The following is a 23259-nucleotide window of genomic DNA, read 5'->3' as shown; positions in this document are numbered from 1 at the left end:
ACTCTATTCAAACTCGGAAGCAAAAGTCATTCCTTCTGAAGGTGGATTTAACCAAATCATATGATTGCATTGACTCAGACTTTCTTAAATTGATTTTGATCAAAGCAAGTATGTCCCCATCGAATATTTGCTAGATTATGGCGTGCATCAAGACCACTAATTTTGTTATCATCATAAACGAGCTTCATTCCCATTTCTTCTCCACTCACAGGGGTTTGAGATAGGGTTGTGTACTATCACCCATGCTTTTCCTCTTGGTTATTGACAGTTTGAGTAAAAAATGACAAGATGTTAGGGTCCAAGGTTTCATATCTAGAGTTAGCGTATCTAGAGAGATCGATATTATACACTTGATGTTCCTCGATGACCTCCTATTTGAAGGACATACTGTCATTTCAGAATGGATAATATTTTAATACATCATAAAGTCGTTTGGAGAGGCTTAGAGATTATGCATGAATGGCTCCAAATATATTCTAATACATAGTGAAAATGCAGGGTTGGAGATAAAGGATATCAATTCGCTCTTTGGGGTTGGATACAGAGACATTGATAAAGATATCACCTACCTAGGTTTCAATCTGAAGCCAAATGGTTACTGTAAGAAGGATTTAATGGTTACTGTAAGAAGGATTGTGACTGGTTGGTTGAGAGGTTCCACAAGAAACTAGATTGTTGGAAACATAGATGGTTGACTAAGGGAGGTAGAATGATTATGTTAAAAGCAGTTCTACAAAGTATTGCGGTATATTAGATGCACCCTTTTCTTCTTCCTCAGGAAGTAATTAAAAGGATACAAACTATCATGGGGCGCTTTATTTGGGCTGGGCCATTACTTTCTGGGAAGTTTCATTTGGTACAATGGTCTCACATAGCTAGGCCTATTGACGAACTTAGATGGGAAATCATTGATTGTACTTCTTTCAACATGGCACTGATCATTAAAACAATGTGGAGGGTTGTATCTGGCACCGATATATGGTCTCATATAATTAAGGGAAAATATATGTTTGGACAAACATGCACTACATGGATAAGCAGTGGGGCTAAGAAGAAAATTATTACATCATACATCTGGAAAAGTATGATGAAAAATATACATTAGCTCTTAGGATTTGTTCATTGGGAAGTTGGGATGGATCCAAAATGAAGATTGGTATAGATTGGTCTGGATATAATCAAAAGTGTGATGGGAAACCATTCAATATCATTTCATATCCTTAATTTCCATCCTGGAAAAAAAATTATCTTCCTTAAACAAATTTTCCATCTTATTACACTATGTATTGATCCCCAAGCAGGGAACAGATTAAAACAATATAATAAAGCATAAAGTTGAGCAGTATGCGCGCAATGCAAAAAAGGCGTTGAGCAATTCAAACTTGCATTTAATGACCATTCCAACTAGGCATTAATATTTTTATTTTTATTTTGATTAAGGATGATAAGTACCTGTTTTATTATTATTTGCGGAGATAAAAACACTCCGCTGGTCGAAAACTGGTTGGTAGAGCTTCAGCATTAAGAAAAAAAATCTGAAATTAGAATTTATTTTTGCCCCTGGAATGGAGTGGTACTTCAACGGAAAAGAAGACCGTTAAACTGCAGAAGACGACGAAGAGGGTGTTCCGGTAAAGAAGTCCGGTTGAGAAAGCATCTCGACGGCCAGACTCATGGAAGGTCTCACATCCTTTTCTTGCTCCACGCACAGCAGAGCCGTTTTAAGGACTCTCTCCACCTCTTCCGAATCAAAATTTCCATGCAATTTGGGATCCACTACTTCCTCAATCCCTCTGCCTTCCCTCATCATCGCAGACACCCACTGCACCAAATGTCCACAGTCCGACAACGAGCTTCGTCCAGTCATTATCTCTAATAAAACAATCCCGAAGCTATAAACATCCACCTTGGCCGTGATTGGCAGATTCATCGCCCACTCCGGTGCTAAGTAGCCCCGCGTGCCTCTAATTGTGGAGAAGGAGAATGCTCGATCTCTGTCTACCAGCTTTGCTAACCCAAAGTCAGAAACCTTGGGACAGAATTTCTTGTCCAGAAGTATGTTTTGGGGTTTGATGTCACAGTGCAGAATCCACTCCAAACATTCTTCGTGGAGGTAGGCTAAACCCTTGCCCGTGCCTACTGCAATCCCAAATCTTTCTTTCCAGCCCAAAACTCTATCATTGTTTTCTGTGAACAGATACTTGTCCAGAGACCCATTTTCAACATACTCATACACGAGCAACCTGTGTTTTCTTTCCGCACAGAAGCCAAACATACGGACAAGATTCATGTGATGGACTCTCCCAATCATACTCACTTCTGCCCAGAACTGATCATGGCCTTGGGATAGCCCTTCTAGTTGCTTTACAGCTATCACCTCACCATCCGGAAGCACGCCTTTGTACACCGTCCCAAAACCTCCTTCCCCCAGTTTGATTTTGAAGTTATCAGTGGCCTTCTTCAACTCTAAAAAGCTGAACTTCTTGAATCCCCCGGGAATCACTGAGTAACCTAGACTATCATAGCCAGGATCTCTAAATACTCTAAGCATATACCGCCATCCAAATATTGCGCAAACCAGCTCTGCGACACCAAAGGCAATCGCAAATCCTAGCGTATATTTGACAACACTTCCTGTCTTATGCTTGTTGTATTGGCCCGTCCCAGACACAATGGGAGTCAACGCCTGACAGTTTAATGGCAAAGGCTGAGACGCACCAGTGATATCAGAAACAGAAGAATCATTGCTAGAAACTTTGATATACATGTGGTTTTGCTGATTCGGAGATCGATATCCATTGACAAGTAAACCCTTAGGAAAACAACTTCCGCTGCCATCCATTCTATATGCAAAGCCTTCACATTTGCTGTCATTCATGCACAAATCTTTGCACTGTTTAAACGTTATCGTATTAGTGTAACTTTGATCGTTGCCATAATAATCTGAATGTGGAAGATAAATAAGCTTTGTACTGGACGCACTCAGTGGTTTATTGCGCTCGCAACCTTGGAACCAATCGGTGGAACCTTTCCTGTGAAAACCAGGGGGGCAGGTACAGCTGGGCTTCGGAGTGTATATGCAGAGACCGTTGATTCCACAGAAGCCATGAACGGAACATTGTTGAGGAATAGCCATCCATATTATAGTCCAATTCCATAAACCTCTGCTTTCCACCAAGCTGATAGTCTGACGTTTCCATCAACGTCCAAAGTTAATCTTCTCTTGGGGCCTTCTCCGTAATCTGACGCGTTAAAGGTCAACCCGTCGCTTGAGACCAAACTACCGAAGTCGTCCAGCACCACTTGGCGGCTGCTATTGTATGGGCTTCTGCCGTTACCAACGGTAGTTAGGTCAGGATTAGGCCAGTAGTTGGTCAATATGCCTGATCCCTGGTAAGTCAGTTGAAGAACGTTTCCACTATTGAAAGAGAGATGATAGTATCCTTGCTTAAACGTGGAGTTCCCTAATCTGGATATTAACTCCGCATTATTATCAAGGGGTTGAGATGGAAGAAGAGTATCGGTTGGAGACTGGAAGCTTTCCCACAGAAACTGATCACCTGAAGAGTTGTGTAACACCAGATTTCCCGTTTCTAAAAGAACCGCATCTTTTACATTCCCGTTCCCGGTGTTGGTACTCCATACAGCGGTACCATCTGCATCCCACAGAACGAGGTTTCCATCATTCTCCAGAGAAAGACTTGAATCTCTTCCGTTGACAGCTCGCTCTCTGTTGGCCACCCAGGCCACTGTTCGGGTCTGAGTATACCATATGGCAAAAGCATAAGCATTTTGACCCACTTCATAAAATCCAGCGGAAAATGTTTTATTGGGGGAAACCAAGCAAGTCCTCTTCTGTTGACGAGTCAGTGAAGAACCGAGGGTAAGCCGATTGGTGGCCGAATTGGGAATTCCAGAAACAAGCCCGCAAGTGAAGAAAAACAAGAAACATATGAGCTGAGTAGAGAAAAAACGCCTGCAGATTACCTCAGGCGCTTCCATTATGGCCAGGCTAACTTTGATATTAATCCAATTCAGCCGTTGTTCTCTTCCAAGAACCCTGAACACCAATCCCAAGTAGAGACGCCCACTTTGAGACACACGAGTTTTTTGTTTCCCACTTCAGCCGATTGACCATTTATCTTCTCATCCACCAGAAACGCAGTTCAAGCTGTAGAGAAACAATCGAGGGCATCTGTTACCGTCTCTGCCACAAAATATGAAAACAAATTGCAGGAGAGAAAAGTATGAAATTGGCTGGCTTACATTTATATCGCCCCTCGTTTAATTAAATCTAACTAGTCAGCCCCGCCCCTCAGAGTTACAGTATCGAATAATTGGAACAGCAAACCGATGTCAATCATCTGAATCTCAAGAAGGTGGCAACATCTTTGAAGCCATTCAGAGCAGAAGATTTCTTCACTATCATATTACCTAGACATAAACTTTTATGTTCACAATTATCATTGTATACTTGTGCTTCTTATATAACACTGTGGGTACTGAGATGTGAATTTTTAAGGCTAGCGGATATTATTCTATAAATGTTCTTGTTTCTAATACACGCGGCACTCTTAATCAACAACGAAACGAAACAAATTGTGAAATCAGGTCAACCTGTACAGTAGAAGCAACCTATGCAGATTTTTGGAATATCTCATAATCTAAATCTCACGACAAGGTAGGTCAAAGAATTGACCCCAAAATTTACAATAAATATAAGAATTCGACTGCTGAATCAACCTATGCAGATTTCTGTAATATCTCATAATCTAAATGTCATGACAAGGTAGATCAAACAATTGACCACAAAATTTACAATAAATAAATATAACTATTGGACTGCTGAATCAACCCAATATTGAAAATAATAAGCATTGCAGTGGACAAAAGAATAGGACGGACTTCTGAATCAACCCAAAATTGAAAATAATAAGCCCTGTCATATTCGAGATACAAATTTTTTAATTAGCTGGTCTAACTCGCATGCGCATCTGATGGACTGTATGTAGAATTTTAAATACAAGATTTAAAAATAATAAAATGCTAAAAGTGATATAGGATGGGGTAATCATTTAAATGTTTGTTTAATTAGTAATAGAATATTAAAATTAATAAGCAAAAGTTAAAAGTAATATAAATTTTAGTATGGGAATGAATTTTAACATTTAAAAGCTGGTTTAATTAATAATAAAAAAATAAAGTAATAAAAATAAAAAAATTTAGTTTATTATCTTTTGATTTTGTTATTAGTCTGTGAATAGGTTTTGTTACAATACTATGGGTCAATATTATGGGTTATTAATACTACATGCCCAAAAACTATAATTTATTTCACAATTAAAATATTTTATAACAATATGATCAGATTCTTAATCATGGATATTCATCCCCACTTTACCATGGATATTATTAACTTGTAAATAGGTTTTGTTATAATACTAGAGGCCAATACCATGACTTATCAATACCACATGCCCAAAAAACATAACTTATTTCACAATCAAAATATTTTATATTAATATGACAAGATTCTTAGCCATGGATATTTACCTCACTTTACGATACCATGACTTATCAATACCACATGCCAAAAAAACAACTTATTTCACAATTAAAATATTTCATAACAATATGGCAATATTCTTAACCATGGATATTCACGTCCTCTTTGCCATTGATATTATGAAGTTGTGAATATGCTTCATTACAATACCCTGGCCAATACCATAGCTTATCAATACCACATGCCCAAAAATCAATAACTTATTTCACAATCAAAATTTTTTATGAAGTTGTGAATATGCTTCATTACAATACCGTCGGCCAATATCATGGTTTATCAATACCAAATGCCCAAAAACCATAACTTATTTCACAATCAAAATATTTTATAACAATATGCCAAGATTGTTAACCATGGATATTCACCCCAATTTTACCATGGATATTACTAACTTGTAAATAGACTTTGTTACAATACCATGGGCCAATACCATGGCTTATCAATACCACATGCCCAAATATCATAACTTATTTCACAATCAAAATATTTTATAAATATTTTATTTTAATTTAATTTTATAACAGTTTTTTAATTAAATCTAAGGGGTAAAAGGTTATAGTTACTTTTGAGATATATATAAACCCTCTATCCTCAAGAGTACTAAAAAATATTCCGGTAGAGGTTTTAATAAAATTAAATATTAAAATAATTTTTATATATAAAGATGTGAAATTTATTGAGCCGACTTAGTATACAAGAGATGTTTTAATGTTTTGTCTTGTCCTCTAAACATTTTGAGTCAATCAAAATACATCAAAATAACAATAAAATTAAAATTAAATAAGAAACTAATGTAATGTAAACATTTTAACTCGAAATAAAATAAAAATAACTTTATGTTCAAATAAAAATTCTAAGTTATTAATTTTTTTAATCAATTTTTGTTGGGTAGTTAAAATAAACTTAAAATTCCCCGATGGGGGTGATGGACATAGTGCACGGGGCACCTCATGACCCATGATGACCAACAGCTGGCACCCGAGTAGAGGGTTGCCCCCCTACCCTCTCACTTCACCTGGCGTACAAGGAGGAGCAATGGTATGCGTGTGGAATTTAGTAGCACCTCAACCAGCGTACCAGACGTCCTTCTAGGATTGAGGGTGGTCGACGGGGACTTCATTCATGTTTGTTTCAGCTTCATGCTCTTGCTTGGTTCTTTTCACGCTGGAGAAGGAAGTGATGTCACTTCTGTTTGGTAGGGTGGTTCCCCTGGAAACGCGGTTCGCCCCCCGATTATTGGCTTTGTAAATTGGTAACTTTCCAGTTGTAAGGGTGTTTTTTGAGTGGTTGTCGACTGTGGTTCCCAATGGAATTAGCCTTCGGAAGCTTCTGGCCGATTTTTGTATTGTTGTTCTATTGTTACAGGTCTTTCGGTGGTTGGAGTGGACCATGTAGGCAACATTTCCCCTGGGAGAGGTGGCAATTATGTAGACGAATTTTTTCATTTGGCTTCTGGGGCCTTAATTAGGTTGTTTGGATTCTCTGCGTGAGGTTTTTTGTGTCTTTCGGGTAGAAGGGAGCAAGAATCTTGGAGGTAGAAGTGATCTTTTGCTGCTGGTGTGGTTGGGGAGGAGGTCCTCAAAGTGTGGTGGGCAATTATGTGCTTCTTTCGGCCCTTATGTGTTCAAATTATTCAAATTTCAGTACCTTTGTGTGTTCGAGACTAGGGTGGGATGAGTGGTGGGATGGAAGATCTTCTTAGTCTGTGCGGTGTTGTGTACTTTTGGTTGGTACGAATCTACAACCATGTCTGGGAGGTTGCTAGTTTCTACACTCAGTGCGGTGGGTCTGACGGGTGTGGGTCGAGCGTACCTAGATGGTCTTCTGCATTGCACGTGAAGATGCTACTCCAACGTCGATGCGTCCAACCCCGAGAACAGGGTGGTCCTCCCTCCCTCCAAAGCCCTTCTTGCCAGGACGTGGGAACCAGGCTTCTCAATTACAAAACACAGAGTAAGGGGTTAAGATGTTTGTGGGTTGTCGGGGTGGAAAGTCGGCGGGAAGCTCCTTGAGGATGGTGGCTGGTGTGTGGGGTGGTCGAGGGCATGGCGGCTCGGCGAAGGGCCGTGGGGGTCGATTGTCGCAAACATCGGGGAGGGGTGGGGCTCAGCAGCATAGAGGCTCGGGTCGGTGAGGGGGTGCAGAGTCTTCGATTCCTAGTTCTAGGGTCATTCAACATTCCTGCCTGGAAAATTGTAGAGACTTGTTTCAATACCTACTAGAGCGATTGGAAACTGTTGAAAGGATCTGACGGGAGGAACATGCGGAACTGGGAGCTACCTTGGATAAATTGCACTACTTTCAGTGCCACGTTTGAGAGCGTATTGTGGTTGTTTAGCAAGGATAGAACTTGTTATCGAAGAAGGTGGAGGAGCTGGAGTCTTGGATGACTCATTTCAAGGAGCACGTCCAATGCTCTTTTCGACCTCCACCTCCTCCTGGGATAGCCCTAGACAACCCAGCCTCCATCACGTCAGATGACTAGCATGACTACATGTGTTTTCTATGTTTTACTTGTCTTATGGTGCCTTTGACCTTCTCAGTATGGACGATGTCCTTAGTTTCCTTTTTGTACTTTTGTCATATGTTGTATGCAGTGGTCAACGAACGTGGTCGAGGTGAGACCACCTATTTTTGCTGCTACTCTCGATGTACATCTTTTTGAAGAATGAATAGAATTTCAACTTACAAAAAAATAAAAAATAAACTTAAAAAAAAAATAGTCAAAATAAAAATAAAATAACCCTATGTTAAAATAAAAATTCTACATTAATTTTTTTCAATCAATTTTTGTTTGGTAGTTAAATTAAACTTGAAATGGAAATAAAATAAAAATAACCCTATGTTAAAATAAAAATTCTACATTAGTTTTTTTTTTAAATAATTTTTATTGAGTAATTAAGGCAAACTTAACTTGTTCAAGTTAACCATGGTTTTTGAGCTCCACACCTATGAGAACCCATGGTATTACCAACGGTATTCATGTGGAGTATAGTCTATTTAAATGAGAGAGAGAAAGAGGTGAGGGAAGATGGAGAGGAAGAGGAAGGGATAGATAGATAGATTTGAAGATAATGTGTATTTTGGGGGTCTGAGATAGAGAGAGGGAATAAGAAAGAGACACATAGATAAAACTATATTATATAACCATGCTAGATCCATCTTAAAGCCGGATCTATTAAGATCAAATGTCTCGAGATTCAAACTTTTCCTCACGTTTTTTATTCAAAAAAGAGATTTGCACCTCGAGAAATTTTGATCCCTCCACCTTAATAGATTTGAGATTAAGATAAATTTAAACTAGTATATAGACTCTATCACTTGCAGAAATTTATTATATTTCATATTTTAAATATAATTTTAAATTTTTGTAAATTTGCAAACATGTAGAATTTGGAAGGGGTTAATTTTGGGTAAAATGGATTTTATTTTAACATTATTAAATTATAAAAAGTAACATAAATTTTGTATGATTCTAACCCCATATATCTACTTAAATATTAATAAATTATTAAAATAAAATTATTAAAAAAATTAAGTAGTTAAATTTCTAAATTCAAAAAAATCAATGCAAAATCAATGCAAATCTTCGTAGAAATTTCTTTAGTTCTCACCACAAAAATATATTTAATATAATAGAAAATGCGTGGCCTCCTACGTAAAATTTCACTTTCGCTTGAATTGTTAATTTACAATGACGTAATATAAGGATATCTAATACTTACATAAGAATCCAAAATATGTGGAGGAAATATTAAAATATATTTTATGTAAATTTAGTTATATAAATTAACAAGGTTGTATAGTTAGCGTTTTATGTTGTTTAGTTTAATTATTGAATTTTGAAAAGTATGAATTAACTTTCACATTTGAATAAAATCTACAAAATAATTATTCTCACTTAGTTTATAGTTAGCGTTTTAGTTTAATTATTGAATTTTGAAAAGTATTAAGTAACTCTCACACTTAAACAAGACCTACAAAATATTTATTCTCCCTTAGTTTAAACATAGTTAAATTAGAGTAAAAAAAAGGCGTACAACTTTATATTAATAAAAATTATAATTAAAATAACAAGATAATTCAGGATTGTATTATCTTTTGCTAAGCAAAGATGATAAAAACCGTATTTGTGAATGTTTTTTTTATATATAAACTTTAATATCATATTTGTTCATTTTAATCCATTATTTGTATAAATTTGTATGGAAAATTTATAATTTTTTTTACAAAAGGTATAGTTGTCTTCTAGAAACGCTCTCATTGGAAAAGATGGATGTGTGATGTTAGATTAAAATATAGTTAAATTAACTTAGTTTAAATATAGTTAAATTAAAATATATATTAAGAGAGTAGTGTAAAATTGAGTCTATCTAGCTAAATGTGAGACAAATATCACCTAGTCGTAAGGGAGCTTGAAGTACTCCAACAAATACATGGTTTTGAATTAACCTTTTCAACTTCTAGTGCATGTGTATAAACAATTTTATTATATTAAAAGATTAGATCAATGTTGATTAGATAGTGGTTAAATAAAATTTAAATGTTAAATATTTGAATGCATTGGATTTAAAAACTATTATATAATGTTATTCCACACTAGTAGTTGATAAGACTATGTCATGATGCACTAGAATATAATGCAAATCAATGGAATAAGAGTCTCCTTTCAAATTCTAACTTATGATTATCATATATTTTATTTTTGTTGTTTATCTATTCTATAAAATGACTATTCTTTAAATGGACAAGTTATTGCACCTATCGGTTAGAATGATATTATTAGATATAATGGCTATCAATTAAATCTTTGTGTAGTGACTTTGGTATGGCGGTCCATGGTCTATAATATTGATTGTTTGCTAAGGATGAGTTTTAGGATGTACGTTGATCATGTTAGTTATATTAATTAAATCCATAGACCCCATTTATGGTTGGCATAACACAAGTGAAACATCTCCCATCAAGGGGATTGAAAATGCTAGCACCTAGATTACAATGAACATCTTGTTGGACATTGATTTGTACCTAGGTCTCAAATTGATAAAAAAAATGGTTTCATCATGGGATAATATTATCATGAAACATGAATGTGAAATAGATAATTTATAAAATATATTGTATAAAAAGATACCTCTAAAACATTTTTTGATTAGCCAATAGAAGAAGGCATGGGCATGGTCATGTATATATTTTAATTTTCTTAGTTTTCTTTTGGTTTTTTTTGTAAAAGGGAACAAAAACATGAAAGCTAATAAAAATAGCATAATAGATGGAAGAGAAATAATTTTCAATATAAAATGTCATCTAGTAAATACATGCCTTCTTGTCCATTGAACTATGTCACAAGAACAAGGTACAATAATTTCTACTACTTTGTTTTATTGTAAGCAATAATAAACTCTCAAAATCACATGCATGTGTTATTCCTTAAGCATAACTATAAGTTTCTAGGCAATATGGATAATGGTGTTGATGCAGGACCAACCTACAAAACCAGGATCTCCATATTTTTATGCATATAAACATCTTCTCAGCTTTCTTTACCCAAATCAAAATCGCAATTACTGGCAAATTCACACTTTCCCTTTTATATGCAGAAGCTATCTTTCAAATTATGGTTATAAAACCATTTCACAATCAATCAATCTCTGTATATGAGAGTTTCCTCCTCCATGGCAAATTCAGAACTTCTGAAATCTTCAATCAAGTCCAATGACTCAATTCATGCATATATGACTTGAACCCATGAAACAATGCGCCCATATTCCATTCGACATTATATTAATCGACCCAACCAGCAAAAAACTCTGTATTTTCGACCCAATATCAATCATGTACATATTAGCATATTAAATATTCAACTCGAATCTGTTGAAGAATAAACGCCACCAGACACCTTGAATTCGCATTCATATAACCCAATACAGCAATGGTCCCACAACGAACCAAACAGCGTATGAATTCAACATTAATTGAATTTGATTAGAAGTTTATACAGCACACAGTGAAAACCAGAGTCACTATTGAAGCCGGTTGCCGAGTAAATGAGGATAGTGGTTTATGTGAAGTCCACGATTTCAAAACCTGCAGTTGGACTTCTGTCTACATGGATATATAACCATCACAGTTTTACAAAATCCTTTCACATCACTTCCACGCTATTGCAAAACAGAATTGTTTAAATATACAGAAAGGAAAACTGAAGTCATTGACTGTTTGAATGCTTAGCAATCAAAGGAGTTCTAATTAAAAATCTGTATTGATTTTCCCTTGGGCATCGATTCTTTCAGTCAACCTAACAACAATCCATTCAACTTTGAAATATGCGTTAAATACAATCAATCATCACAGCGAAGGATCGAAACTTGTATCGATTTCCACGACAAAGAATCGATGCTCCAAATTTATATGGAATCCTTTACCCAACTTACAATCAACCACAGTTTTTCACAAAGTTTCAACATGCATTACCTTTGCCGTGTCTAGCAATTCGTGCCACTGTTAAGACTGATCAATACGCCGTCCAAATGCCTTTCAAAGTTGTTCATCTCTTGGTCTTTAGCAGCCAACATAGATGCAGTTCCCCAATGTGTGAATCAAATTCACTCAGTGCTCTTTTCTTGAAGATGTTCCAGGCTTGCGCAGGGCTTTTATTCTTCTCCGGCACTTCTGCAAAACAAAACTCAACTCAACCTTTTATCATCCAGCTTACCACTCACTTGCTTGCACATCGACCTTTGTCAGCTATTGATTCCAGACAGCGCTTTTTACATACATTTAACTCCATTCATTTGGGAATTTAACATGATTTCTGTATCACAACATCGATTCTCAGAAATAGATTTAAATTTTTGTATTAAAACAGAAACCCAATCATCTTCCATCACCGCATTCCATTATTACTACAATATTGATATTAATAATACCAATTCCTTTAAGCCGGTGCAGAGTCACAATACAAACCAATTACAACATCGATTATTCAAATCGATTTCCCATTACATTGCAAATTAACCATTCACACAAGATTTAATGTTCGATTCAATGTCTTCTGTCTTCAATAGTTTTGCAATGAACTCATAAACAATGATTTCTCAACCAAATTATATAAAACGGGCATTCTTCATTTAAACCCAATTGCAGCAGATATATTCCACTCCAGAAATCAAATTACACAATTCTGAAACCACTTTTTACATTAACAATGAAAGCACTTACAGACTTTGTCTTTGCCGGATGTGCGACAGTGATGGCCTTACAATTGCCGAAGGCTTACAAGCCTTGGCTGCCCAAGCTTTACTTCTCCTTTCTATTCTACCCTATCTGCCTAATTGCCTTTGAGGCTTTGCTGAATTTATACAATTTTTAAAATGATCTAATTAAATGCTTTATCCCTTCAATTCCTCAACAAACCCCTAAATCTCTCAACATCCCTAAAAGATAGATTCTTATCCCTAAGACTTAGAAACTAATTCTAACTTAGGCTCCATCATTAATTCTAAATAATCTAGAAACTAATTTCTCTCATATTTACAAATTCTCACAAATGATTAATTAAAATATAATTAATCACTCAAAATAATATTAATATTTACATGAAATTTTAAAACATGAAACCCCCTAGCTTAGATAAAATACAATGTGTTTTTCGGAGCTGATGCTCCTGCATCAAACTCCCCATGTAAGAAAATTCATGACCACCTGGTCATAAGTCTGGATAATTATTTCCTCCTGGATCCCAAATTTTATTTTCCTTGCTTGTCAATTGCTTTACTGCTGTTGTTATCTGCTGTTGTCTTCCAGGTTTCCATATTTTGTGTTGTAGTGCTCCACTTGCTCTACCTTCCAAGTCTGCTACTGTCTTCCTCTTGTTGTCTTTCCTTTTCTTTCTTATTGTTGTCTTTCTCTGGGATGGTTTTATCATTAACCTCCTTATCAACTCAATTTCTCTGTCCAGTATGTCCTCTGTTTGCTGATTGTTTCCATCTCTTGATTGTTGAACTCTCATTCTTGCTTGTTCTTCACTTGTTTTGATCGTTTCCTTTTCACCCTTACTGTTGTTTTGCACCTTTTCTGTTGCTGCTACATCGTCTTTTAGAACAATTTCTTGCCTCTGTTTTCTGCATCTGTCAATTTCTTCTTGATTATCATTTATGACAACTGCTTTGTCATCCTTCTTCAGCAATCTCTCCTTAACATCCTTCAGTAGATGTTCTTCCTCTCCTTCTTTCATTTGGCTATCCACTTGTGCCAAATATGTTCCAGCGTCTGCAACAACATCTTCAATCATAAGACAATCATTATAATAAAAAAATAAGGCCTCTGTACCTCTTTTCCCTTTAGCAACACTTCAGTATGTTGCGTTGATTTCTCTTCTTATATCAGCATATCAGTATGCTGATCCAAACTCAAAGAACTCTTGAGATTGTCAGCTAGCCTCCCCTTCTCATCAGCTATTTCAATGATGTCTTCCAACATTTTTCCACTGTAGTGAACTGATTCTTTCCCAGCCTCTTTATCATATTCTGCTTCAAAACTTTCATTTTCTGGAAGGTATTCTTTCACATCTTTGACAACTTCAAAAGACTGCCTATCTTCTTCCAAACCTGCAATCACACACAAATCATTAGTTTTAAAATCACAAGACCTTACGGTCTTATTTGATGCTTCAGTCATCAAGTCTTCGGGCTGCTTCGAATCATTCATATGATTCAACTCCTCTAGCTCTTCATCACTTTCAAAAAGTAATGGTCCACTCTCTGGGTAACATATCGAAACTTCAACATCTTCTTCAACATCTTCATTTTGCTGTAGCTCAACTCTTTCGAGCTTCTCTATCCTCTGTCTGGCATCAATAACCTGTTCAAGTTCCCTTAGTTCCTTTATCAACTGCATATTCACTTGATGATTCCTCTTCTCTTGTAGCCTCTGCCACTTCAGCTTCTTTCTCATGACATAACCATGCTTCTGGTCTTCCTCATTTCTTTGCAACATCTCCATTAACACCTCAAGCTGAACTACTATCTCAGCCTTCTCCCTCTCATATTCCTCTTTGCTTAACTGTCTCTGTATGCCAATTGCCTTGGCATCCTTTTCCTTTTGTCTTCTGCTGTGGTTTATTTCAGAACCTCTGTTATGACTGTCACTATTCATCATCCTTTCCATCTCTATGAGTCCTTCACTCACTTTACTATGAGTTGCACTAAAGCCTCTTCAGCAACAAGTCCTGTCCCGCCGCCACTTACCTCACCAAGCTCTCCTCACTCAGTCTTTTGGTAAGCAATTGGTTCTCTATCCCTCTAACCTCCTTTGAGAACTTCTCTTTGCTCTTCCTGAGCTTCAACTCATCTGCCTGTTCGCAACTGTCCTCCTTATCCAATCTCTATTGGAATTCCTCAAGGTTCTGCCACATCTATGTTTTCACTAAGAAACTTTCACCAGTTTTCTTTATCTGTTAGCAATTCTAAACACATTGCCTTTTGGGAGTTGCAATAATACTTCAATGCAAAGACTACAATATTCTATTCTTCAAATCCAAATAAAACCATATCATCTTACCTCCAAGATCTCATCCGATCTTGTCCTTCCATTCACCTGCACTTCAATTAATTCCTGCAAATCTGTTTCAGCAAATCTTTATGCTTCCTCTGCACAATTTCTCGATATTCAACTACTGTCAATCAGATTTTAGAATCTGATCCTCTTTTCCAATCCTCTGGCAAACTTCAGCTGTCAGCAATAATTCGTTCTTTGCTGAGTTTCTTCCACTCAGAAATCATTAACAACTTCTTTCATTACTAACCCTTGATCTCCTTTGCTGAGATACTTCATTTCTGCAACCATCAATCCTCATTCCATTTCTTTGTCAGTAAAACTCAAATCAAAATTAAACAACACAATACCTGCACAATTCTTCATTCATTCAGCTGCATTCTGGTTGCTTGACTGTCAGATTAGAATCTGTTCTCCTTTGCCTGCATGCACATCTGCTACTTCATAAACGCTGTCATAATTTATCCCTGCACTTATTGCCTGCAATTTGTCAATCACTCATACAACTCATATCGAATTTTACCAATCAAAACAGAATTCTATTCTGTTCGAATGCATAACCAAGAGTTACTTCTCCACACAAAATTTGATATAAATTCAAATTCAGTCTTCAACATTTTTCAAGAACTTTCATTCAGAGCCAAGCTCTGATACCAAATGATGCAGGACCAACCTGCAAAACCAGGATCTCCATATTTTTATGCATATAAACATCTTCTCAGCTTTTTTTACCCAAATCAAAATCGCAATTACTGGCAAATTCACACTTTCCCTTTTATATGCAGAAGCTATCTTTCAGATTATGGTTATAAAACCATTTCACAATCAATCAATCTCTGTATATGAGAGTTTCCTCCTTCATGGCAAATTCAGAACTTCTGAAATCTTCAATCAAATCCAATGACTCAATTCATGCATATATGACTTGAACCCATGAAACAATGCGCCCATATTCCATTCGACATTATATTAATCGACCCAACCAGCACAAAACTCTGTATTTTCGACCCAATATCAATCATGTATATATTAGCAGATTAAATATTCAACTCGAATCTGTTCAAGAATAAACGCCCACCATACACCTTGAATTTGCATTCATATAACCCAATACAGCAATGGTCCCACAACGAACCAAACAACGTATGAATTCAACATTAATTGAATTTGATTAGAAGTTTATACAGCACACAGTGAAAACCAGAGTCACTATTGAAGCCGGTTGTCGAGTAAATGAGGATAGTGGTTTATGTGAAGTCCACGATTTCAAAACCTGCAGTTGGAATTCTGTCTACATGGATATATAACCATCACAGTTTTACAAAATCCTTTCACATCACTTCCACGCTATTGCAAAGTAGAATTGCTTAAATATACAGAAAGGCAAACTGAAGTCGTTGACTGGTTGAATGCTTAGTAATCAAAGGAGTGCTAATTAAAAATCTGTATTGATTTTCCCTTGGGCATCGATTCTTTCAGTCAACCTAACAACAATCCATTCAACTTTGAAATATGTGTTAAATACAATCAATCATCACAGCGAAGGATCGAAACTTGTATCGATTGCCACAGCAAAGAATCGATGCTCCAAATTTATATGGAATCCTTTACCCAACTTACAATCAACCACAGTTCTTCACAAAGTTTCAACACGCATTACCTTTGCTGTGTCTGGCAATTCGTGCCACTGTCAAGACTGATCAATACGCCGTCCAAATGCCTTTCAAAGTTGTTCATCTCATGGTCTTTATCAGCCAACGTAGCTGCAGTTCCCCAATGTGTGAATCAAATTCACTCAGCGCTCTTTTCTTGAAGATGTTCCAGGCTTGCGCAGGGCTTTTATTCTTCTCCGGCACTTCTGCAAAACAAAACTCAACTCAACCTTTTATCATCCAGCTTACCACTCACTCGCTTGCACATCGACCTCTGTCAGCTATTGATTCCAGACAGCGCTTTTTACATACATTTAACTCCATTCATTTGGGAATTTAACATGATTTTTGTATCACAACATCGATTCTCAGAAATAGATTTAAATTCTTGTATTAAAACAGAAACCCAATCATCTTCCATCACCGCATTCCATCATTACTACAATATTGATATTAATAATACCAATTCCTTTAAGTCGGTGCAGAGTCACAATACAAACCAATTACAACATTGATTATTCAAATCGATTTCCCATTACATTGCAAATTAACCATTCACACAAGATTTAATGTTCGATTCAATGTCTTTTGTCTTCAATAGTTTTTCAATGAACTCATAAACGACGATTTCTCAACCAAATTATATAAAACGGGCATTCTTCATTTAAACCCAATTGCAGCAGATATATTCCACTCCAGAAATCAAATTACACAATTCTGAAACCACTTTTTACATTAGCAATGAAAGCACTTACAGACTTTGTTTTTGCCAGATGTGCGACAGTGATGGCGTTACAATTGCCGAAGTCTTACAAGCCTTGGCTGCCCAAGCTTTACTTCTCCTTTCTATTCTACCCTATCTGCCTAATTGCCTTTGAGGCTTTGCTGAATTTATACAATTTTTAAAATGATCTAATTAAATGCTTTATCCCTTCAATTCCTCAACAAACCCCTAAATCTCTCAACATCCCTAAAAGATAGATTCTTATCCCTAAGACTTAGAAACTAATTCTAACTTAGGCTCCATCATTAATTCTAAATAATCTAGAAACTAATTTCTCTCATATTTACAAATTCTCACAAATGATTAATTAAAATATAATTAATCACTCAAAATAATATTAATATTTACATGAAATTTTAAAACATGAAACCCCCTAGCTTAGATAAAATAAAATGTGTTTTTCGGAGCTGATGCTCTGCATCAGGTGTTAAAGATATACTATTATTTTATTAAGTAAAGACAAACTTTTTATATTTATGACAATGATATTAATCACTACCTCTTTTTATTTCATTTCCACTAGTATAATTTCACTAGTCAGTGATTGCTACATAAAAGATTACCAATTATATTTTAAATAATTATTTTGACTTAATTCTAACATTACATCCCAACATATTGTATCTTATTTCCAAAACTATTTAAATAATAAAACTTAAATACTAAATTATATATCAATAATTACTTATAAAAATAAACTTAAATAATAATAAATAACTTAAAATTAAGTAATCTATTTATTCATGAATTTAAAACAACAACTATTAGTATTATTATCATCTTAAAAACTGTATTAATAAATTTATGTACAGGAAGATGCAATCTAAAATTGAAAATGTTTTCAATAAAAAATATATAATTGTTATCGATATCAAAGACTTGTATCTATAATTGTTTTGGAGAACTTGTTGTGCACGAAGCCTTAGCCTAGAATTAATGGTGATGATTTTTTAACGAATTGCTTTAAATCCAAAATCAGAAATTTGGATAGAGATTTGCTAATGCTAATGATTAAAAATATTTTCTTACCTATTAATTTAATTTAATTAATTTAATCTTTTAAATAATAATTCAGTGAAATTAATTTCCTGGTTCATTAAAAATTATCCATTAACATATTATTCTGCATTATAAATGAAATTTTGATTGTTTGGAGTGACTCACTCAAAAAAAAGAAACCTATTATAACAATATGATTGCAATGTACTCTCACTAATCTTTTCAAATGACATTTTACAGCTTAAATCACTAGTCTTTTCAAATGAAATTTTACAAATTAAAGAAGACAATTAAATATTGGTTCAATCTACACTTATTTATTTACCATTATGGTTGTTGTAAATATTTACATTTAAGGTGCACCAACTATTGTCACGATTTATTAATTTAACTACCATGGTAGTAAATGAACAATTGAATCTGAAAAATTTCAAATATACTGCATGGGAATGATGGATTTGAAGATATTTTGAACTTTATTTGAAATCCAATAATATCTATTTAATAAAAACATTAATGAGTCAAGTAAAATAATTGCCTATTAATTAACCTCTTTTCCCTATTTCATATTATATTCAGCACGTATTAACACACGTGTTTATTAATTAACATCTTTTCATAAGAGGCATGAGCCTAATTTTACAAAGCTACTATGAGTGGCTGAATTCAGGAATTTATTGTGGCTGCCAAGAAACGTTGTAGGCACTGCGCAGGATTCAGACCAATTTAACAGATTTAAAAACTGGGTGTAAGAGACATGCAGCAATTGTTAACTGATTTAAAAACTGGGTGTAAGAGACATGCAGCAATAATTTAATTGCCTTCATATATCGATGGTACTGACTGACTATGAATTAACGGTGGTATGATGGCACTGATTGACGATAAATTAACTAGCGGCGGAATCATCATAGCAGAATGAGACTTTATCTGGTTCAAGCAATCACTATTAAAAAAAATAGAATTAAAATGATTCAATCTATTTTTTTATTTATAAAATTAACATTATAATTTGTTATTTAATTTTTTATCAACTCAAACTTATCAACGCATTTTCGAATGCATTATAATTTTTTATCAACTCAAACTTATCAACGCATTTTCGAATGCATTATACCCTGCACTGCAGGGATAATAAATGGCATTGTGGTAACTTTCTTTAAATGGTTATATATATATATATATTTAATTACATGGTAATTGTCAATAGGAAACCCAGGGTCAATGCTGGTAGCTGCCACTATAACACTAAGAGTATATTCACTTGAATTGTTTATAACACTAAAAGTACATTCACTTGAATTGTTATATATATATATAACTACATGGTGAACCCGTAACTGTCAGACCCAGGATCAATGCTGGTAGCTGCCACTATAACACCAAGAGTACATCCAACTACCTGCAAGTCGATATAGTAAGATCCTATAGTTTTAGTAAAGCGAAATGCTGTCCAAGTAAGGGTGAGATGCTGTCTCAAGCATCCGCCACAGCAAGGCAGTGTACTCAATGAAATTTGAATTACAGTCTCCCAAGATTCGCCTAAATAAACTTGAATCTGGCTTATATGGAAGTGGAGAAATAATTGTATTTTTCAGGATCTCAGAACTCCCCTTGCTTCTATCTTGCTGCGGATCACAGATTCAACTGTCCCTCCTGATATGTAGGGATCTCTCTCCAAACTGTTTCTTGATGTGGTCATTGTTGCTGTGCATCAATGGTTTATGGATCTTTCTGCTTATGGAGCTCTCGGGTCTATCTGGTGCATTATGGTTCACAAGGCTCATATGGAGTTATTTTGGCTTTTTTGCCTCTTTCTGGTGTGAGACTAATCTCTTCACCCATCTGGTCATCTGTAAATCTTTCACAATTCTCTCTTATATGGTTATAATCTGTTTTTGCTGTGGGCCTCCTGGCAATACGATTTGTTGTATACAAGACTATTATATTTCCTTAATATAATCTATTTGGTTTTTTTTCTTCCGAAAACAAAAAATTTGTTATATTACAATGACGTAATTTCCATTACGTAGAGAAGAATCCAAGACATGTCGAGTAAATAGCGAAATATATTTTGTGTAAGTTTAGTTATATAAATTAATAAATGACATTGTGGGGTTATATGGGATTCACTATATCATTTAATAAAAAACAGCAAGCTGAGTCGAGCACGTAGGTTATATATATGTTTATATTAGTTTTATTATGTGAGGTTAATTATTTATTAATAAAAGATAAAAGGGTTATGAAGTTAATTCAATTATTTGTAGTTAATATTTTTAATAATATAAATTAGTGTATTTATATAAATTAATAATTGGTAAATGTTTATAAGTATTTATTTAAAATTGTATGATACATTTTGTTAAAATTATTAAAAATAAATAAATAAATAAATAAATGATATTTTATTTTAAATTATTATTATTATTATTATTAATTATAAAAAATAATTAATATATAAGTTTAAGTTATATATATTTAAAAACATATAACAAGATCGAGTGAGTGTAGATTTTTACAGTTGTTGATATTGAGAGAATCTTTTGGATCAATTTATGTGGTGGATTTTTGATCCTATCTCACGCTTCAGGTGAACTCTTCACCTATCATTAGAGATTTTTTTTATGATCGCAAATGAGTGTTATGGAGCCTTTAATAAAGGGTGATAACCCACTAGCCATTAAGGAAAAATATTAAAATATTGAGATTAGATGTCAAGGAAAATAATAAAATATTGAAAGTAGTCGTGTAGGAAAATACTAAATAATGAAAGTTTCCTTTTGGTAGCATGGTAGGCTTGCCCTTTATGCTTTCCTTGCCTATCTTAATAACATTTCCCCTCATATTCAATTCACCATGGAAACTGAATTTAATAAATCTCTGCCTTTTCTAGATGTCCTTGTTAGTCAACCTCGTGATGGCTTTCTAACCCATCAAGTCTTTAGGAAGAAAACCCGCACTGATCATTATCTTCATGCTCATTCTTACTACCACCCCTCCCAAAAATATGATCTTAATACTCTTATCTTTCGAGCCCTTAAAATATATGCTCCCCAGTTTCTGCCCTTTGAAAAGCCCACCTTTTTTAAGCTTTAAAAGAAAATGGCTATACCTCTTCATAGATCTCAAAAGCTTTCAACAATGCCTCCAATCCCAAATCCATTCACCCCATTTCCTCTTCTCCTCAAATCCAAGTCTTTCTCCCTTACATAAAAGGGACAACCAACCTCATTGCAAAAATCCTATTAAAAGAAATATTAAGACCATCTTTAAACCCCACAAAACTTTGAAGAAAATGTTCCAGTTAGCCAAAGATAAGTCCGACCCCATGCTAAGTTCATGAGTCTACCAAATTCCTTGTTCATGTGGGAAGTCATATATTGATTAGAATGGTTTCACCTTCAAAGTGCACCTTAAAAGGCATATTGCTGATACTAATCATCTCTACCTTTCAAAATCTACCATCGCTAAACACTCTTTTAATTCTAAGCATTTGATCTACTTCGATCAATCTAGGATCCTTTCCTCTATTCCATTTCATAACTTTAAGGTCATTCGGTGATGACAACAAGAAGGCCAAAAGGAAAATTGGACACCAAAATGTAGTGCAGAGAAATTTGGTTGTAGGCGCTATGAAATGATTTCGTAGTGCTCTTTAAAAACCTATAGGCACTACAAAATGATTTTGTAGCGCTCCAAAAACTCTATTTTCAACCTTTAGGGAAGGTGAAGCGACTCACCCTCTGAAAACTCGATTCTCCATAGTCTAACTCGTCTCCCAACTTAGGGAATGTTCTTCTCCAGCCTCTCCTTGTCAATGATTACAATCTCACTCAACTAATCATTCACATTCCAATCAAAATGGCGTACCATTACCTGCAAAAAACATAGAGACACTGCAAAATAGTTCAGAGGGTCACTGTAAGTGGAATACGTACAGTTAATCACAACTCCAAGTCAAGTTGACAACATAAGACATTTCACAAATGGTCACAATGAATTATTTTGAAAATTAATTAAATGCACACACAATTCTATTGGAAACCTGAGAAGAACAACATGGATTTTACGAATATACATAGATGCAAAACTTTTTTATCATTCACTTTGAAATTACATACTTGGAGGCAGAAGAAGAGTTTCTCCTCCTCCCATTCAATGCCTCTTTTATTTGCTAACTTCATTAGAAGGTTCATTTCCCCTTCCCTCCCAAATGAGTGAAGTCGAATAGACAACTAGGTGAGCTGGAAAATAACTCATAAACTCTAACTCTTCAGCTTACTCCAATCCTATAGTTACATTAAATATTTAGAATTATGACAAAACAACAAATTCAATTTGCTAGCATTAACATTTGTTCAGTTCACCACATTGTTAACATTTGCTACATTTCTTCATCTCGAGCATAGTTTAATGCACCTACATCAAACTCCCTAGGAAGGAAAATTCATGAGCTCCTGCTCATAAGGTCCTCTACAGAGAAACCTACCTTTTATAGAGCTGTAACATTCATCCATTTAGAATCCTCCATCAAACAATCCTTCCAATTCACCAAAAAATCTAGATACCCTTTTTCCCTAGTGTGCTTTGCGACTATGATGTCCAAGATTCTCTCAACCTCCAGATCCTCTCTCATAGGCATCTACCTTATCTAGCTCTATTCACTGAATTCTCCATTGCTCTCATTTGTTGCAGATACA

General features: G+C 35.0%; 1 pseudogene across 1 annotated transcript in view; it reads right to left on the bottom strand.

Annotated features, from left to right (window-relative positions):
• Nucleotides 1-1538: 1538 nt before the first annotated feature.
• LOC149186432 (putative receptor protein kinase ZmPK1) overlaps nucleotides 1539-23259 on the bottom strand; it is a 292721-nt pseudogene continuing 271000 nt past the window's right edge. Inside the window, exon 3 of the transcript XR_016255694.1 lies at nucleotides 1539-4171. The product of XR_016255694.1 is annotated as a putative receptor protein kinase ZmPK1 (transcript). The remainder of the gene's footprint in view (nucleotides 4172-23259) is intronic.

Source organism: Pinus tabuliformis, chromosome 3_1 (genome assembly GCF_031772625.1).
Source record: "Pinus tabuliformis cultivar Carrire ecotype Pingquan chromosome 3_1, CPIR1, whole genome shotgun sequence".
Lineage (NCBI taxonomy): Eukaryota > Viridiplantae > Streptophyta > Pinopsida > Pinales > Pinaceae > Pinus > Pinus tabuliformis.
The sequence above is the reverse complement of the archived record's forward strand: the minus strand, read 5'-3'. Positions and strand labels throughout refer to the sequence as shown.